Below are 17,960 nucleotides of genomic sequence, written 5' to 3'. Positions count from 1 at the left end.
CCACGTTAGCATAGCTTCTGTTTTAGCTTAATTTCCACGTTAGCATAGCTTCTGTTTTAGCTTAATTTCCACGTTAGCATAGCTTCTGTTTTAGCTTAATTTCCACGTTAGCATAGCTTCTGTTTTAGCTTAAATTCCACGTTAGCACAGCTTCTTCTTACACAGCTGTTTGTACTGAAGGAAGTTTGAGTCCAGAATGACCTGAACGTTGGTCTTGGACCCTAAAAAACACCATGTCCCATTCATCTGACACACATATTTAGACAATAAATAGATTAATTTTTAAAACCAAGCATCTGCCTGAATCTTGTCGCTCAGAAACCTCGCGGCTCCCTGCGGTGTTTTTGTCGGAGCAGCACTCAGTGCCGCTGCTGCAGCCTCTCTGAAGCTTCCCAGCAGAAATCAGCGTTCTGGCGTCCATTTCCTGCCGGCACTCAGAGCCTCTCCACCTATCGGCTTCGCTCCTTCCTGAGCTCTTCGGCAGCGCCGAAGCACCCATCAGTCTGCGGGTGGCCGCCTGCTGAGCGGCGGCTCTGATGTGAGATATGGAGATGGTGTGAGTGCACTTCCTGCCGTAATGCGCTGATGATAAGTGAGCAGGAAGCAGAAGCTCTCATATGAGGTTATCTGCTCTGGGTGAAGCGCTGAAGTTGAAAGCAGTTTGGGAACATTTTGTTCCGAAGCACCAGCCACATCAAGTTGCTTGACTATTTTTAAGCTGCTGCATTGGAAACCTTTACTTATATTTTATCTTAAACAGGATTCAGCTTCTCTAACTAGACCTGCAGAATCACTTCTAGATCTGACATGCAAGAAATTAGCAGCTTTTGTTTATATTTTTAGTTGAGGCACAGCTTGATTAGACCAGGACTGAAGCTATCAATTATTTTAGTAATCAATTAATTGGATATAGAAAATGAATCCGATTGATATTTTCATCTATGCAGTTGTTAGGATGTGTATCCATGGCAACGCATTGGTTGTTTTTGAAACTGGGAGCAGCTGATTAGCATCTGAAAAGCTGAAAGAAACCCTAGAGGAGCTGAAAAGGAGGCAGAGCAGCACCAAGAGCACAGAGACTAAAGAGGAGTGGCAAAAGCAAAGGAGGCAGATTAGCAGAGCACTCAGAAAAACAGAAGACAAACATAATCATGTTTCCAGGACAACAGCATCTGCCTGACTGTGTCATGTGTAGCAGAAAGTTTGGTGGAGGGATGATTACGGTGTGAGGCGTTTTTTCTTTTTTTATTATTTAGTTTAGTTTTTTTAGTTTAGTTTTTTCAGTTTAGTTCTAGTGAAAGGAAACCAAGACATTTTGGACAATGTCAAACAACAGCAGAGTTTGTAGTTGGTACATGAAGCTTCAGTGAGCAAAGCGAGGTCCATGGCAGGGGTCAGAAATCCTGGCCCTCCAGGCCTGGATAGCCCACCCCTGGTTATAAACCCGTTTCAAGTTTTTGTTTACATCTGGAATTTTTGCACATGCGCACAGCGCTGCAGAACAATCCGCTAACAAAATGAAACCTGGAGATGAAAGTATTACTGATTCAGTGCAGTGTGCCACAGCAGAGGGAAAAATAACCCGCTGAACAACAACTCATTCTTCCTTTTTGTCGCTCTCTGTGTCGGCTACGCCATATGCAGACTTGTTGACATAGCAACTGACTGACAACAGCTCCACTAGTGTATCAGGATTCAACAATAAAAAAAACACTCAAACATTTCTCACACAACATTCAGTCCGCTGCTGTTTTATGTTCTTAGATTTGATGTTTGATGAAAATTTCCTGACCTTGGTATCTAGTTGTCGTAGTGTTGACAATTAGTAGCAAACTTTTTCTCTTATATATTATGCGTACATTTAAGATTTAGAGCATTATGTTGACCACTTGACAGCTAATGCTAATGCTAGTCATCATTGGCGAGCGGGAATATGGGGGCGGGATACTGAGCATTATGTCATGCTACAACATGTCTATAAACTCGTGTAACAGTGAAATTGGGATGAATTAGAGATTAGCTGGTCTTCTCATCCAACATCAGTGTCTGACCTTAATGCTCTCCTTAAAGATCGACCACAAAAACTCAAATCCACGACTGAACATTGGAGGGTTGAAACCATCTGATTTCTCCTCTCAGCTGTAAAACAATATTGTTTCACAAACTGAGTGGAGTGCAGGCCGAGTTCTCATCAACTTCACCTGAACTCTTTCCAGAACCACCAGAACTTCCCTGCAACACAACGTCCTTGAGGAAGAAACACAGAGCGGTTTAAAAGCAGCTCAGGTTCACCTTTACAAATAAAATCTGTTGTTGCCACACAAAGAATTTATTATCTTTGTCTCTCTGGATTTCACTGCGCCGCAAATATTTTTCATTCCTGGAACAATCAGGCGTCGTAAGGAGAAAATAACCCCAGAATCAATATCTGCTCACTGGATTCAACGAATGCATCCCACTGGCAGGCAGGAATGAAAAGGGATTTCATCTGAACTAATAGATTTACGTCTCCATACATGCTGTACATGCCTGCTGCCGCTCCCGGCTCATTTCATTAAAAGCTATTGTGTCGAGGTGTGAATCCTCTGCAGCTGAAGCGGCTACATATGTAGCTCTGCTGTCATACGTTAGCAGAGAACGCGCTGGCAGCCGCCGTCGCTAACATCGTGATTATGTTGAGTGAAACAGAAAAAATAAGGATATGATGTGAGCTATCAGCGAGCGAATCAATCACTTCTCCTGTCCCTACGTGCTTCCGAGGTTTCATTATGAAACATCAGCGAGTCATTTTCCAGCTGAGTGCTGGGAGGCAGCCTCTAATTCCCTAAACTCCAACTGAGTCAATATTGCATCTGAAGTGCGGCTGAACATATGCTCGGCTGCCGGAGACAAGAGTTTAGCTGCAACTCTTTGTCATCATTTCCAGGCCTCCATCTATTTATCTCAACACGCATCATTAGTCCAAACAGGAAGTTATTGCTGCCTCGACATCTGCTCAGCTAAAGCTGAATGTGGAATCAATTCAGAGGAGATTTCTGAACGACAGTTTTTAGTTATAAAGAGTAAAAATAACAGAGATAATTTGGGTCAGTCAGTTATTCATTTTCTAATGTCACAGTTTGAAACTAAATATTTAGTTAGCTTAAACCTTAGAGCTAGATATTTAGAAAGATTTAGTTAACCAACTAACTATTCAGTTTCAAACTAAATATTTAGTTTGAATCAAAATATGCATTTAGGAAGCTAAATAGCTAAGTATTTAACTCCAAACTCTATTTAGTTACCAAGCTGAATATTTAGTTATCTGATTAAATATTAAGCTTCAAACTAAATATTTAGTTAAGAAACTAAATATTTAGCTAATCTAAATATTTAGTAAGCTAAATGTTTAGCTAACAAGTGAAATATTTACACCGAAACTAAATAATTAGTTATCAGGTCAAATATTTATTTTGAAGCAAAATATTTAGCTAAAGCTCAAAGCTAAATATTTAGTTCAGCTTACTAATTATTACTAACTAATAATTCAGCTTACTAATTATTAATGCTAATAATGTATTTATCTTGGGTTACACTTTATTTGAAGGGGGTGAATAAGACTGGCATAACACCTGTCATAAACATGTCATAACACCTGTCATAAACATGAATAAGCCTTCATGAATATTTATGACTGTTGTCATAAAGCGTCATTCGGTAAATTATGACACTTTTAATACAAAGTTGACATTATTCAAAATGTCTTTGTTATGACAATAACAAATATATATACACACACACACACACACATTAAAATGGCATTAAAATGACTGTCATTAAAGCGATAGAGTAATGACACTCAATGACATCTTCATCACTGGTTTACTGTGCTGCACTTTAACAGAGGAGGATAATGTCACAACTATAATGGTCTCATGACAGCAAAAGGTATGTGTAACAACAAGTGACTTGTTAATGCTGTCTTATAAGGATAAGATTTTAAAATTCACCTGTTATGACATTCATGACAAGTTATAATTTCGTGCTTAGCTTAAGTTGTCATGACAACGACATTGTTGTCTTCGGTAATGTCAAGTTGTGATGACGACATTTTCAATGTCAATTTTGTATTAAAAGTGTCATGATTTACCGAATGACGCTTTATGACAACAGTCATAAATATTCATGAAGGCTTATTCATGTTTACGACAAGTGTTATGACATGATTATGACAGGTGTTATGACATGTTTACGACAGGTGTTATGACATGTTTATGACAGGTGTTATGACATGTTTATGACAGGTGTTATGTCATGTTTATGACAGTGTCATATCAGTCTTATTCACCCCCCCCTTAGAATAAAGTGTTACCTTATCTCGCTAATTAAACATTTAGGTTGAAGCTAAATGCTTAGTTTCAGAACTGGATATTTAGCTTGCTAGCTAAATGCCGACCCGAAGACGTAACCGACCCGAAGACGTTACCGACCCGAAGACGTAAAAGACCCGAAGACGTTTATTTCTGCATGCGAGAGAAGTTACCAGCAGATCGGATGTTTAATTTAATTTAATTCAGTTTTCTAAACAATGTTACTGCATTTTGTGGCCTAAATAAGATGCTTTCTTTCAGCGAAATAAACAGAATCTCTTTCTGTTTGACAAACATCAACTCGGTGTGTCTGTAACTCTTTCAATAAACAAATTAATAATTGAGAATTATACAGAATCTGAGCTGAGAGGAAGTGAAGCTAAAACACGCCTTGGTAGAAAATGTTTTAAGTTTTTTCATCAAACTTTAAACATTTTTGGGAAGTTTTTTCATATTTACTGTTGCGTATGAAGGCTGTAGACAAATAAGACGACAAGAAAACGCTTGAAATTTTCCCGAGTTGAAAAGTTGATTTTTTTTATTTTTGGAAATTTTCAGTTTCAAAACTGATTTTTTTTTTCTAGCAATTTTTTTTTTGCTAGAAAAAAAAGCAGTTTTTTATAGCAAACTTTTAACTTTCAGACAATTCTGTTCTATTCTTTAAAAAAATCTGAAATCTAAAAATTTCAGATATTTTTCTAGCAAATTTTCAACAATTCAAACTCAGAAATTTCCTTTTTTTTAAGATTTCTGAGTTTTTTTGGATCAAATAATCCCTTTTTACTCTGAAACGTTGCACTGGTTGTGCTGCTTTTCAGGAAATAGCATATTTTCGAGTCTCTATGCTAAAATTAACAATTAATTGCTAAATCAGTTGACATTTATTTCAATAATTAATCAGTGATTAATTAATTAATCCAATTAATTTAACTGCTATGCATTAGAAACAAACCAAGCTACTGATATTGTTTTCCTTGGAAATCATGCCGTTGTTTGTCCCTAAATTATCTCCATTCATAAAAGAAAAAACAATTAAAATCTCGTTTCAGTTTTTCTCTTCTGGCCGTCTCTGTTTTCTCTTTTTCCTTGTTTTCATGGATTTTTCATGTTTATTTGTCGCGACGTTTCCACCTTCAGAAACAAGTAGGTCACATTGAGACGGCTCATGTTTCCTCTGGGGAAACGTCGAGGAGAAGTTTCTTACGAGCTGATTACCTACGATCTGTCTGCGAGGATCAGCAGAATAAACTCTGAATATTCCTGAGGGAGACGAAAAGCCGGAGTTTAGACATCACAGCCGAATTCCTGAGGGTCCCACACCTGAAGGCCGACGTTATACACCCAGACAGACTTCAGAAGAAACAAACTTCGGCTCCCAGGTAGACGGCTGGAATCGCTCTGTGGGACAGAAAAGAAGAAACTTCGTTTTACATAACAAAGACCAGCAGGAATCAGAACCAGACTGGAGCGTCAGGCAGCAGAGCAGTCAGTCTGGGAGAGCTGGAACGATTAATCGTGATTAATCAAGTGATTTAGTAAATGAATAATCGTTAACAGGAGAATACGAAGTAAAAAAAGGCAACTTTCTGAAAGAACAACACAAAGATGTAACTGTATAAAAATATCTTTAGTTTTAGCTTAACTTGGTTAACATCCTGAAAAAAATCTTTTAAGCAACTTTTGCTGAATTGATGTGAAGCAGAGGTGAGTTTTTCACACGTTGATGTTGGAAATAAGTTTTCACTCAAGGAATGCTGCATTTAAGCAGTAAAAGTTTTATGTTCTGATTTAAAAATTGTTTGCATCTTTTAATTTTTAATCATTTATAAAAATGTGGCTAAATGAAAACTGCAGAATATGCTAATCTTTTTTATCCGATTAATTGACAGAATAACTAATAATAATTGATTAGTTTTGCGATCAAACGAGACTCAAAGTCTGCAGAGGAAGCGGCTCAAACATTTTAAATTAAAAATTAAAAAGCCATAAATCAGCAGCATGTTTGTTACTGGGATGGATAACCTTTCCCAGTCCTCCCACTGATCTGGTTGCACTGGTACCATCATCAGCGCCGCTCTGACCCGCTCCATGAACCCAGTATGAACCATATAAAACCACCAGGGCGTCCCACTGTTCCCAGTCCAGCCAGTCTGGAATCGCTTCCGCCATAATGAGCTTTTCCATCAGATTAATTAGTTTTTATTAACGAGCTGCTAACGGCCAGCGCAGCAGGAAGCGAAACCTGATTGACTCAAACCAGAGGAGCCATTTCAGGAAAAGAACCGGTTCAGGAAAAGAACCAGTTCAGGAAAAGAACAGGTTCAGGAATAGAACAGGTTCAGGAAAAGAACAGGTTCAGGAAAAGAACCAGTTCAGCAAAAGAACAGGTTCAGGAAAAGAACAGGTTCAGGAATCACTTCCTGCTTTCCTGACTGGTGGAGAGAATCTGCATCCAACCGTACATCCATGTGTTCATCCATCCGTCCGTTTCCATAGTTACACTGATTGTTCGCAGCTCATTGTTGCTGTCAGTCTCCTGGTGACTGAATCCATTCAGAATGAATCATTTCATTATTTCACTGGGAGCCAAAACTTTCTCCAGTTGAGTAAAAACTGCATCAGGTTTAATGTGGAGCTACTTTTTATTTTTTATGTCTGTCCCAGTAATCATGTTTAATAATTATAATCTGAAATAATCCCTGGATGTTTAATAATTATAATCTGAAATAATCCTTGGATGTTTAATAATTATAATCTGAAATAATCCCTGGAGGTTCGGACTCACATGTTGATGTTTTCACCTAAAACAGGTTTTTGATTTTTCTCGTCTCCTAAACATTCCTCTGGTTTTCCGTCCAGACTTCGTGGAAAACGGTTTCCGCTCCAACAATCTGGCTTCAGTCAGACCCGGTTCTGCCTCACATACAGAACCAGAACCAACTGGGCCGCAGTGCAGAACCGCCACAGGACTCACCTACTAGCATAAATATGTGTGTGCGTTTGGAAGCATTAGCATTCCATTACTAAGGCTGTGATTAATGATAGCATTAATGCTGATCATATCTGTCATGGAGAGAATCAGCGTTTCAGGCCCTGCGGCTTCCAGAGAGCAGAGGAAGCCGATAAGACCGCATTAGATCAGAAAGGCTCATATTCAGGCAATTAAGATGTCAGGAAGCCATTCTCACTGCGCGGACGGAGAGAGAGCAGCTCCAGCCAGCAGGCCAATATAAACCCACCACACCAAAGCCAAACGTCACGTTGTTGCTCAGAACTGCTGAAAATCCAACAATTTCAATTCTGCTTCACATATTTTACAATTCTGAGAAAAGTTTTACTTTTTATCCTTCATAGAAAATACATTAAATATAACCCCCTTCCCTCTGATACGTCGAGATAAAATCAATTACCTTAAAAAATAATTCATGAATATGTGGAGATAACTCTGAGGTTTAAAGGAAATGAAGGACTTTGACTAGGCCTGTCTCGAAAGTCATTACAATCCTCTCCAGATCTCCTTTAAGTAAAGCAAAGGGAGCAACTAGATTCTTCTACGGTATGCCTGATATGTCGAAAATATAAAATAATTAAAATTTTATTTCACTGATAAAAACAGGAAGGAAAAGCACATTGAACATATAAAATTAAATTAAAAGGCTGCTGGTGTTTTAGCTGCATTTTAAAATAATCAATGGAACTGGGTTTCCACCCAATATGGCTGGAAAATAAAAAGATATGGGCGAGTTGTTAAAATATTGGCTGCTTTTCACATTTTAAAAATGCTTCAGAGGAAAAGTATTTCAAAAGAGTTGTCACTGTGTGACAGAAAAGAAAAAAACTTTTAATAAAATGCTGTGATACTGCACTTATCTTATAACTCAGGTTATTTTTAAACCTCTAGAATCTGTCGATTGTGACATCATCAATGATTAGTCATGGGCTAATCAAGCCTCACTGTGCAGTAGAATTGTAAAACTGAAATTTCAGGGCAACATCATGACTGTAAAGGAGATTTGGGCAGTTTTTACTTTGTTTTTGGGCTGGAAACTGTCAGTCAGATCTGGCAACCCTTGTTGCTAGTTGCTAAATTGGCGACAGTGCTTCTCTTGAGCTGATTACGCCCAACTAAACCTCCTCCACTCATCACCAGACCTGGCCACGCCCCCTTTGTATTTTGGCTTGGCTCACTTTAGGGGGCGTGGTCATTCTTTCACAGGGTCGTAACCCGTTAAAATTAAAAGAAGCATAGCGTTGCCATGGCCTAGTCAAAGTTTAGACTGCCACATAACTGAAATGCTGCTCTAAGTCTTTCTGAGTGAAGAAACGTTAGAAAGAATTTCATTTAAGCTCCTCTTAGTTAATTTGCCATCATTTTTATCGAACTTTCATTGGATCAATGAGGCAATAAACTGCTTTATGCAACATGATTACATGTTTTTGATCATAGTATTAAACTTTATCTGCAGTGAACAGTTGGGAGTTTAAAGCCCTGCAGCAATAAACTGATAAATATTCATCTGTTGCCACATACTGAGAAAAGCCCTCAGCAAGCTGGACTGTGATATCAACCCATCTAATGTTTAGAAGGATGTATCGCCCCGCGTTGAGCTGCAAACACGCCTAATGAATCTGATCGCCTGTACCAGTAACTTTGTTTGCTCCTATCAATCCCAGCTTCCCCTCCAGCGCAGATTTTTAATTACAGCGGCTGCAACTCAACCAACAAAACTTGAGAGAAAGCAGGAGGTTTCCTCCCGCCGCGCTCCCCGAGAGGAACTCATTTACATCCGTCATCTTCAAAGCAGGAATATAATACGGCTTGTTTCCATAAAGAACTTCCTCAATTTGACTTTTCAAAGCAGATGTTGATCTTTATTGTGATTTTAAAGATTTAAAATGGGGCAAAACAGCCAGTTCTCCTTATTCTAAATTACATTTCTCTTCCAAATGCTCTTTTTCATTCAAAACTTTAGCTTATATCAACATGTGACATGTTCACTTTAATCTGTGAATGAATCACAACAACAAATAAATAAATGTTTTTATATGTAAATGCCTCATTTTAAACACTTTCATGGATTAATTGTGTTAAACCTCCACATCAGAATGGCAGTAATATTTATCAGCTCTATATTCCTGGTCAGTAGGTTGGAGTCTTTGTACAGCAGGGGTGTCCAAACTTTTTGGGCAAAACTGTTGAGTCAAAAGTACATTTAAAAAACTAAAATCAACCCAATAAAAGTTGTCTGTTCGTGTACGAAGGGGATGTTATTCACTATAGAGCCAAAAATTAAAACATGACTTTTTGTGTTTGCCGAATTAAAAGAAAAGCATCAAGTTTAACTTTTTATTGATATGGATCAAAGTGTTTCAAAGTGCTTCATATATTTATTCAAGTTTAATCATTTAAATAAAAGCTGATTTCTGTGCAGCAGTCGACTTTTAACACATACATTTGATAAATTCCTGCCAAAACTCTCAGAAATTTTCTAGAAAATTCTTGAAAATTTCTGAGTTTTTAAATTTCTGTTCCAAGTTGAAAATGTTAAACTTTTCAAACTCCTAAAAATATTCTGACAAAAATGTCAACATTTCTGAGTTGACAGAAATGTACCCCTCTTTTATTTGTTGACTAAATCTATTTAATTGATGGCAAATTGTGCTTAATATTGAAATGAATGAACAGATCTGGGATTATTTAATCAAACTGTTTTCCATTCTTTGCAGATCATGCATGTCAAGCATCACTTTGGATTTTTAAAAACATTTTAGAGTGAAGATTTTTGTGGATCCCCAAGCTCCTGTTCTGACTGTAATTGCCAGAAGTCCTTCTGTTCAGAAATGTAATTTCCTGGGCTCTCCATCCTGCTGGCTGCCGGCCCGTGAAGCACTCCAGCTTTAATCACCTCCTGCTTACAACAATCTTTGTCTCGCCTAACGTCCCATCCGCCGCTTCACTTTCAGAGCCCGAGTCTGCAGGCATCGGTCCAGCAATTAAATCTGAAGGAGACACCTAAAGCTGACACTTTTTAAATAAAAAAAAACGTCGGGTTGTTTGGTAAAAGTCTCTGATCTGTAATTTTAAAGCAAGAGGAATAAAAAAGGCGACTTTCTGAAAGGCAGCAAAATTCTTCTGGTTTTTCTCATTTAAAAGAGTGAAAATGGAAGATTATACTAAAAATAGGAATAAAATCTAAAATTATGAATCATGAGAGGACAAGAAGAAAACCTGCTGGTGGAAAAACCAGGAGGATCCGACAGAAAGCTGATGAACTGAGAGGTGATTAGAAACAGCGTTCAGCTCAGATACATACGTGATAAATACACAACAAAACACACAAGGAATCTTAAAGTGTCAAATCCTAAAATAAAGCCTCATTGTAACACAAAAGGTCCTCTATAAGGAAAACATCCAGGCTGCTACCGGTGAGCCTCGCCAAGCTAATCATGCTATTAGCTAATTTAAGATGCTAAAAGCAAACCCGTGTTTGTTCTGACATAACTGCTTTCTGTGGCACACAGTGTGACGTCGCCTCTGCTCCAATATAAATAATTCAGAACGCCAACAGTGAGTGGTGAGTTGTTAGCTAATCTGCTAACAGCTAATATTAAATTTAGCTAACTTTGAAAACAGTTAGCCACTTAGCTTCCACTAAATTATTTTTTCCATAAATTCTAAAGCCTTAATTACCCGTCTGTCTGGTAAACTTTGGTTAACGCTTTGGAATCTGTTTTTTAGTGCTGAATTTAATCAGAAAGTTGTTTTTGTTAAACTCATTGTTGCCACACGCTCAGATCCAGTTTCATTTAAAGACTGCAACAAATCTGAGCTGGTGAATATGAGCCATCCTCATTTTCCTGGGAGCGTCTCTCTGAAACCACAAAACAGACTTGATGCGAAACCATCAACAAGTACACGCTGCAGTTAGTGGGAGCACTAATTAGTGTGCATAATTACAAAATCTGCTGAATCAAAGGCTTTGTGGAGATCAATGAACGAAGCTGCGAGGCTTTCAGGCGTCCTGAAACCGTCGCGCTGCGTGAGGAACTGGAAATCTTCCAGTTTAACAAACCAGTGAGAACAATGGCTTATTATACACAGAAAACAGGAGGCGTGCGTTTCTACCAGAAAACTCAAAGTTTGAGATTCTTCTCTCTAATGTTCAAGACAAAGAAATTCTCTGAGCTCAAAAAGTTGTAAATTTGCATGGAAAAATGTTTTCCAATTCATCTCAGAAATTATCTAGAAAAAACTTTATGATCTCAAAAACTAAAAACTTTTCAAGAAAAATTTCAGAAATACTGACATGTTTCAGAAAAAATCTTGAAAATATGTGACTTGAAACAAAAAAATTCCAAAGTCAAAATTTTTTTACTTTAAAAGCACAGAAAGTGTTTTTTTCTAGAAAATATGGGAAATTAATCTCAAAATATTCAAGATTTTTCCTGCAATTTTTTTACTTTTTGAGCTCAGAAAATTCCCAGTTTCTTCTAGAAAATTACAGAGATTAATCTAAAACATTTTTCTTACAAATTTTTATGTTTGGGAGGAGGACGAACCTGTTGACTGTTCTTCTCTGCATGCGTTTTTTTTTTTGCCAAAAACAGGCGAATCCATCTGAGGCAAACAAACAGCGTGAGGCGTTTTCCACGCCGCCCACCGGCGATCTGCTGGCAGCCGGCGCTGCCCGACGCTCGGCCCTGAAGGAGGATCAAACCCAGATGGACGCTGGCGAACCGAAGCTGAAAAACAAGAACCGGTTCTAATAATCTGAGACACATCCAGACAACAATCATATGGATGTTGAGAACGGCTCAGGATGTGAGTGAAAAAGTGTATAGAAGAGCAGATGGTAGTTTATCTCTCTTCACAAAATGGCTTCACATTACCACCAAATTTAATCTAATCTCCAGAAGTGCGACAGATCCATTTGGATACGGCGTCAGAGGAGAGCCGGGGGCGCGATGGGTGTGTTTTATTGCTGCCAAGGAGGAAGCTGCTCCATTAATCTGCTCCTCTGGCAGCGCTGCACCTCAGACTGGAGCCGGCAATCAGATGGAGAGGAAGAGGAGGAGAGATGAAAACCTCAGACGGTCTGAGGAAACGGGGTTAACCGGGGGAACGACTGAAACATATCAGGGAAGCAGCAGAAACGCCTGATTTCAGGCCGACAGGAAAACCGACAGATTCATTCAGAGTTGGAAGGTTTTCATTTGGACAAATTTCACAATTTAAAATGAAACAGAGCCAGAATAAAGTCGCCTGACAGAAGACGAGACTATTGCCAGTGATTAAGACTTAATGAAGAAATAAAAGTTTAACAGAGGTTGAGTACAGGTTAGAAACACCTGGAGAAATGGCGAAAAAACCCTTTAAAATTATATATGATATATGCTTTTGCTCTTCCATTTGTGCCTCAAATGCCTCTTAAAAAAAGAACAAAAAACACAAAGTGTTTTCTGGGAATAATTTCAGTTCTTTTAATGTTTGGAAATTTCAGGAAGTTCAAAATTTTTCCGATTGTTGAGTCACATTCCGCCGTTGCCTAGCAACCCCACCTTAGCTCAACCCGTTACCTAGCAACCAAAGCTGAGCCCTCAGTTCAACTACATAAAACTGTAAATGTATGAACTTTTGAAAAAACTGAACTTGTATAAAAAAGGACAAACGGAGACGTTTTGCTTTTGAGCGGAGTTCGTGACCTCCCCAAACGAACTGGACTTTCCAAACAAACGGACTGGAGTTGGATTAACGCGGAGATTTGACATGATGTTCGAGAATTAAACAGGGTCAAAGGTCAACCCAAAGTCTCATTACTCTGTACAGAGATAATTATTGCAGTTTTTTCTTCAATTAACTGAAGAAAACTTTTGGTATTTTAGCAAAATATCCAGTTTTGAGAAATCATTAATTCATTCTTCAGAAGAAATTGCATTTTTATTATATTTTACTTAAAAATATGAAAAGCATTTTCTTTGTGGCTCTTTATTTTGCCCTCTGTGTTGTTAAAAACTGATCAAGCATCCATACGTCCAAATGTCTTGGAGAAATTTTCCCTCTGAAGCAGATTTTGTTCTTCGTTTTTAAAGCCTGCCCGTCTCAGCAGCTGGCAGGGTTACCACGGTTACCACTGAGTCACGCTCCGTGTCCGTCTGTCAGGAAACTTTCCAGAACTCCCTCGCTGACCCAGAGGAACTTGGACTGGGCTGACTTTGTCCCAACCTGCTGTTCCCTGATTATGCAGTCAGATTTTGTGGAGAGTCGGCGCACTTTGCTGCCGAGTCATTTTCCCCCAGCTGCTTCTGTCGGCCCTCAAGGTTCATCCTGTCCTCAGCTGTCTACCTGAACTTCACCTGAACTTCACAACAAACCCACACAGCCAAAGAAACTCTGCAGAACCGAGCTGCAGGAAAGGATACGCCATGCTGGAGCAAGGATTTATGACCGAGAAAAGTCCGATTCGCACAAAAACTGTAAGAGATGATTAAAAGTTTGGTGCAAAATATTGCTTACAACGATGATTGTGTGTAAAAATGATATTATTGTGTAGGTTGGTGCAGGGATAAACAGTTATGTTGAGAATATATGGAAAGCTAGGTGTGCCACAAATGGGCACTTTTTACTACGTGTCTGTTTAGAACAGGGGTCCCCAAAGCGGGTCCTGGAGGCCCGGCATCCTGCAAGTTTTAGTCTCTCCCTGGTTTAACGCACCTGGATCAAATGATGGCTCATTAGAGCCCTAAGAGGAACACTGACATGCTAAAAAGGTTGTTACGGCCACCAGGGAGAGAACTAGAACATGCAGGATGCCGGGCCTCCAGAACCCACTTTGGGGACCACTGGTTTAGAAAGTAACGCAAAAAACACCAAAATCGCCAAAAACACATCAAAATGCTGTTTTTTATGACGGAAGAAATCGCAAAAATTTCAGCATTTCAGTGACTGAACATTGCTTTTTATATGCGACGATGTTTAAAGCAACGTTCAATGACCAGAATAAACGCCTTCATTTTCATCGTTCAGAAGGTACTCCTACCTCGGCATGAAAAGCTGCTTTTTTACAGGATTTTCTTTGTATTTTACGGTGTCTTAAGCCACAAAGCGCCATTTTTTTGCATGACTTTCTAACCAGACACTTCATAAAAGTGGCAATTTGTGGCACACATGGCTTTCCATACAACAAAAACTCTGAATTTAATCTCCGATTTCTGGCTTATTTCCAAAATTCTGACTTTAATCTCAGAATTCTACAATAAAAGTTGGAATTCTTTTTTTATTTTTATTTTTATTTTTTTAGTGGTCCTAATTTCCTTCCATACCTCCCCTTTACTGCATAGTTTAAAACTGTTATAAACATCACAGAATAAGCATAAAATAGCAAAACAACAGAGAATGTGATGGCTTAAGCTGTTGAATCATTTCTGTCTGCCGGTCATGAACAGATCCATAATCTGCTCCACTTGAACCCAGCAGAACCAGCATGAGGTTCTGGTGCCACTCAGTATCATGACTTTTATAGATTTCATGAAACGTTTAAACCGTTTCTGGTTTTATCCTGCCTCTCCTCCATCATTAGACGGACCTCAGGACTTCAGGATTTACTAAGCAGATCTTTCTGCACCATGAGGTAACGGCTCATGGTGCTGCGGGCCGCCGCTCACAGTGAAACGTGGTTCAGATCCACTGCAGGACCTGAAACCGGACCCGGAAACAGTTTATGGAGGAATTCAACACAAATGTGATCGGCTCCTCTGAACATCCTGACGTTTCAACAGATTATCATTTTCTGTTTTTTCATAAATCTTGTTTTAGGGTCAGACATGTTCTCTTAAAAATAAAATATTCGGACTTTTTTTGCTTCTTTATTCTGTAAATATTTTTTCTGTAATTTGGAAGCATCATAATAAACTCTGCAACATGTTGACTCACTTATTAAATTACATCTTTATGTGCAGCAGCTCGTTGTCCACACAGCGGCTCAGAGCAGGTGCATTCATTTTATTAAATCACAACGCCCTCTACGTTTATTTGCATAACCCTGGAGAAAAGCCTTTAAATTAAATCCAGATTTTATTAAAGTGTCAACAAATTTCTAACTGGAAAATGAGAAAAATCCACTTTTGATTTAAAGTGTTTTTAATTAGACGGGATAGAATAAGTTAACCGACATAAACTCCAATAACATGGCAAAAATTGAGCTTTTCTGTAATTTTAAGCTCAACTTCTCATCAGATTTTTGAGAAATTTTGATTATTGATCTCTGAGTTTTTTCCCTCTCAGACATGAACCAACCTGCAAAACATTTCACCTTTAACCTCAGTGAAAGCCGCTGTGCTGCAGGCTTTCAGCACATAATGCATGATGTGAAAGTGGGATGAAAATGTTTCATCTCAGCCATTTGCACAAACAGGAATCTGAAAAGTGTGGCGTGCATTTTTATTCAGCCTTCTTGAGTCAGAACACATTTTACTTGCAGCCTCGAACATCTACAAACTGAAACTTTCAACTCTTGCCTCAATTTCTTGGTTGGTTTTAGGTCTGGATTTGACTAGGCCATTCCAACACACCAGTATGTTTTGGTTTAAGCCGTTCCAGTCATCTGTGGATGAACACCAGCAGGTTCTCCCTCCGTCTGCTTCCTGTTTTCCTCCCGCCGCGGGGAAAACAGATTTTCTCTCAGACGGTTTTGTCCATTTTCAGATTATCGCTGCCACTCCCCAAACCTTCACAGGTTGAGATATCAGCAGCGGGAGGTCAAACTCATCATGGAGCTAATTTTCTTCCGAAATTACAAAACCGGAAAAGAGTTGAGGAGCAGCAGACATCCTAGAGAGCAGCTTTCCACACACTCCCAGACAGGAAGCTTAACGTCAGATAAAACCTGCTGGTAATCATTTTATTTAAATCATATTTAAAATGAACTGGACTGAAAATGAAAGTCCAATAAATGGAGCTACTGTAAAGCAAAATGTCTTCTGCTTCCATCTGACTGTTGGCTAACATAAAAACAAATAAAATAACAGAATATAGCAATGATTCTAAATGTAAAATAAAGGAATTATTGCTATAAAAATTAAAGATAGACAAAGATGTCTGGGTGTGAGAACAGGTACACACTACAGGTGTAAACATGCAGCAAACACATGAATGATGCAAATACAAAAACAAAACTAATGTGACAGAAAAAACACTGCTAGCAAAACGTGCTACAATAGCAGAAAATAGAAGAAAAACATAAAAACAATAAAACAAATTTAAACGAAATGTTGCAACAGGAAATAGGAGAAAGGAGGAAAAATGCAGTAAAACGTTTTGTATTTACAGTACAAAATGATTTAAACTTACGCCCCAAAACGGCAGTCCTCCAGGCCACCAGGGGGAGTCGACCAACAAATCAGTGATATGAAAACATTGGTCTGGGACCAGAGTCTTGGTAAAAATGGGACGTCATGATATCTAGAAGCAAGATGGAGGAAGAAAAGAACAAAAGGTTGGTTATACTTCATCTGTTTCAAACATTTAGTGTTTTACAGTGTTATTAGTTTAGATTATTCCAACTAAAACACACAGACACACAATAACAATAATAACAACAATAATAGTAACAATAATATTTTAATCTACATTCCAACTGTAATCAATGAAATTCAAAATAGTCCTAAATATATATATTCATTAGTTTAGACTGAAGCTCTTCGCCTTATTTACATCCTTATGTTAATTACAAAACATCTGTTTCTATTCTTAATAGATTTACAATAACAAATATTAGCTGAAAAAGCAATTAAATCCAAACAAGAGAAGGTGAAATGCAAGTAATATTTACTGAACATTAGGCTATTTTCATAGAGAATATTACCTACTCCAGACTCCCCCTTGTGGTCTGGAGGACTTCCATTTTGTGTCGCTAGTTTGCAGCATTTCAGATTTCAAGTTGGTTTTCATATGTTTTTAGTGGTTGGGGCATTTTTCATTTGCACTTGTTTTAATCGTTTGCAGCGTCTTTCTGTTGGATTTGTTTTGTGTTTTAATCATCCGCCTGTTTTCTGCATGTTTGCATCCGTTAGCCAAAGTTCTTTTTTTGACACCCAGATCTCTTTATGTCTGCTTTTCTTTTCATTTCCATTCTATTGTTTCCTTTATTTTCAAGTTAGCTCTGTTTTTTATTCTATTTATTTATGTAATAATCTTCTATATTGTGTTTCCTAATAGCTGTCAGACACTGTAGAAAACTATTTTTAAAATTTATATTAATCTGTCTTTGACATCTTTTCTGAAGCTAAACTGATTTGAAATATTTATATTTAATATAAATGCCAGTAAATATTTTGTGCTGATTTTGGCAGGTAGAGGCCTCCGTACGGCTGGCGCATCAATCTGTTTTTGTTTTCAGTGAGCTGCATGTGAAGGACGATCCGGCATCATTAAATGTACATTAACAGGAATGTAATGGGGTTTTAATGACGAGCCCAACCCAGACATCAGCAGGGAGTCGCGTCAATCATCTTCCTCCTCGTTTTCTTCTTCTTCTGTCCACCGGGAACGCAACACAAAACGCTTTCCAACTCAGAGAACAAGTTCTGCTCTCCATGTAAATGCCTTCGTCTTCA

The 17,960-nt window shown here is 38.3% G+C and overlaps 1 long non-coding RNA gene across 1 annotated transcript in view; it reads right to left on the bottom strand.

The window, feature by feature from the left end:
* The window catches only part of LOC106949348 (uncharacterized), a 55,292-nt gene extending 38,360 nt beyond the window's left edge, over positions 1 to 16,932 (bottom strand). Inside the window, exons 1-2 of the long non-coding RNA XR_001425359.1 lie at positions 16,696 to 16,932; positions 5,554 to 5,747 (exon numbers count right to left, since the gene is read on the bottom strand). This is a non-coding gene — a long non-coding RNA (uncharacterized LOC106949348). The remainder of the gene's footprint in view (positions 1 to 5,553; positions 5,748 to 16,695) is intronic.
* Between the last annotated feature and the right edge of the window lie 1,028 nt (positions 16,933 to 17,960).

This window comes from Poecilia latipinna, unplaced genomic scaffold, assembly GCF_001443285.1.
Source record: "Poecilia latipinna isolate Pla-1442-1.1 unplaced genomic scaffold, P_latipinna-1.0 Scaffold338, whole genome shotgun sequence".
Taxonomy (NCBI): Eukaryota; Metazoa; Chordata; class Actinopteri; order Cyprinodontiformes; family Poeciliidae; genus Poecilia; species Poecilia latipinna.
This window is presented reverse-complemented; position numbering and strand designations above follow the sequence as displayed.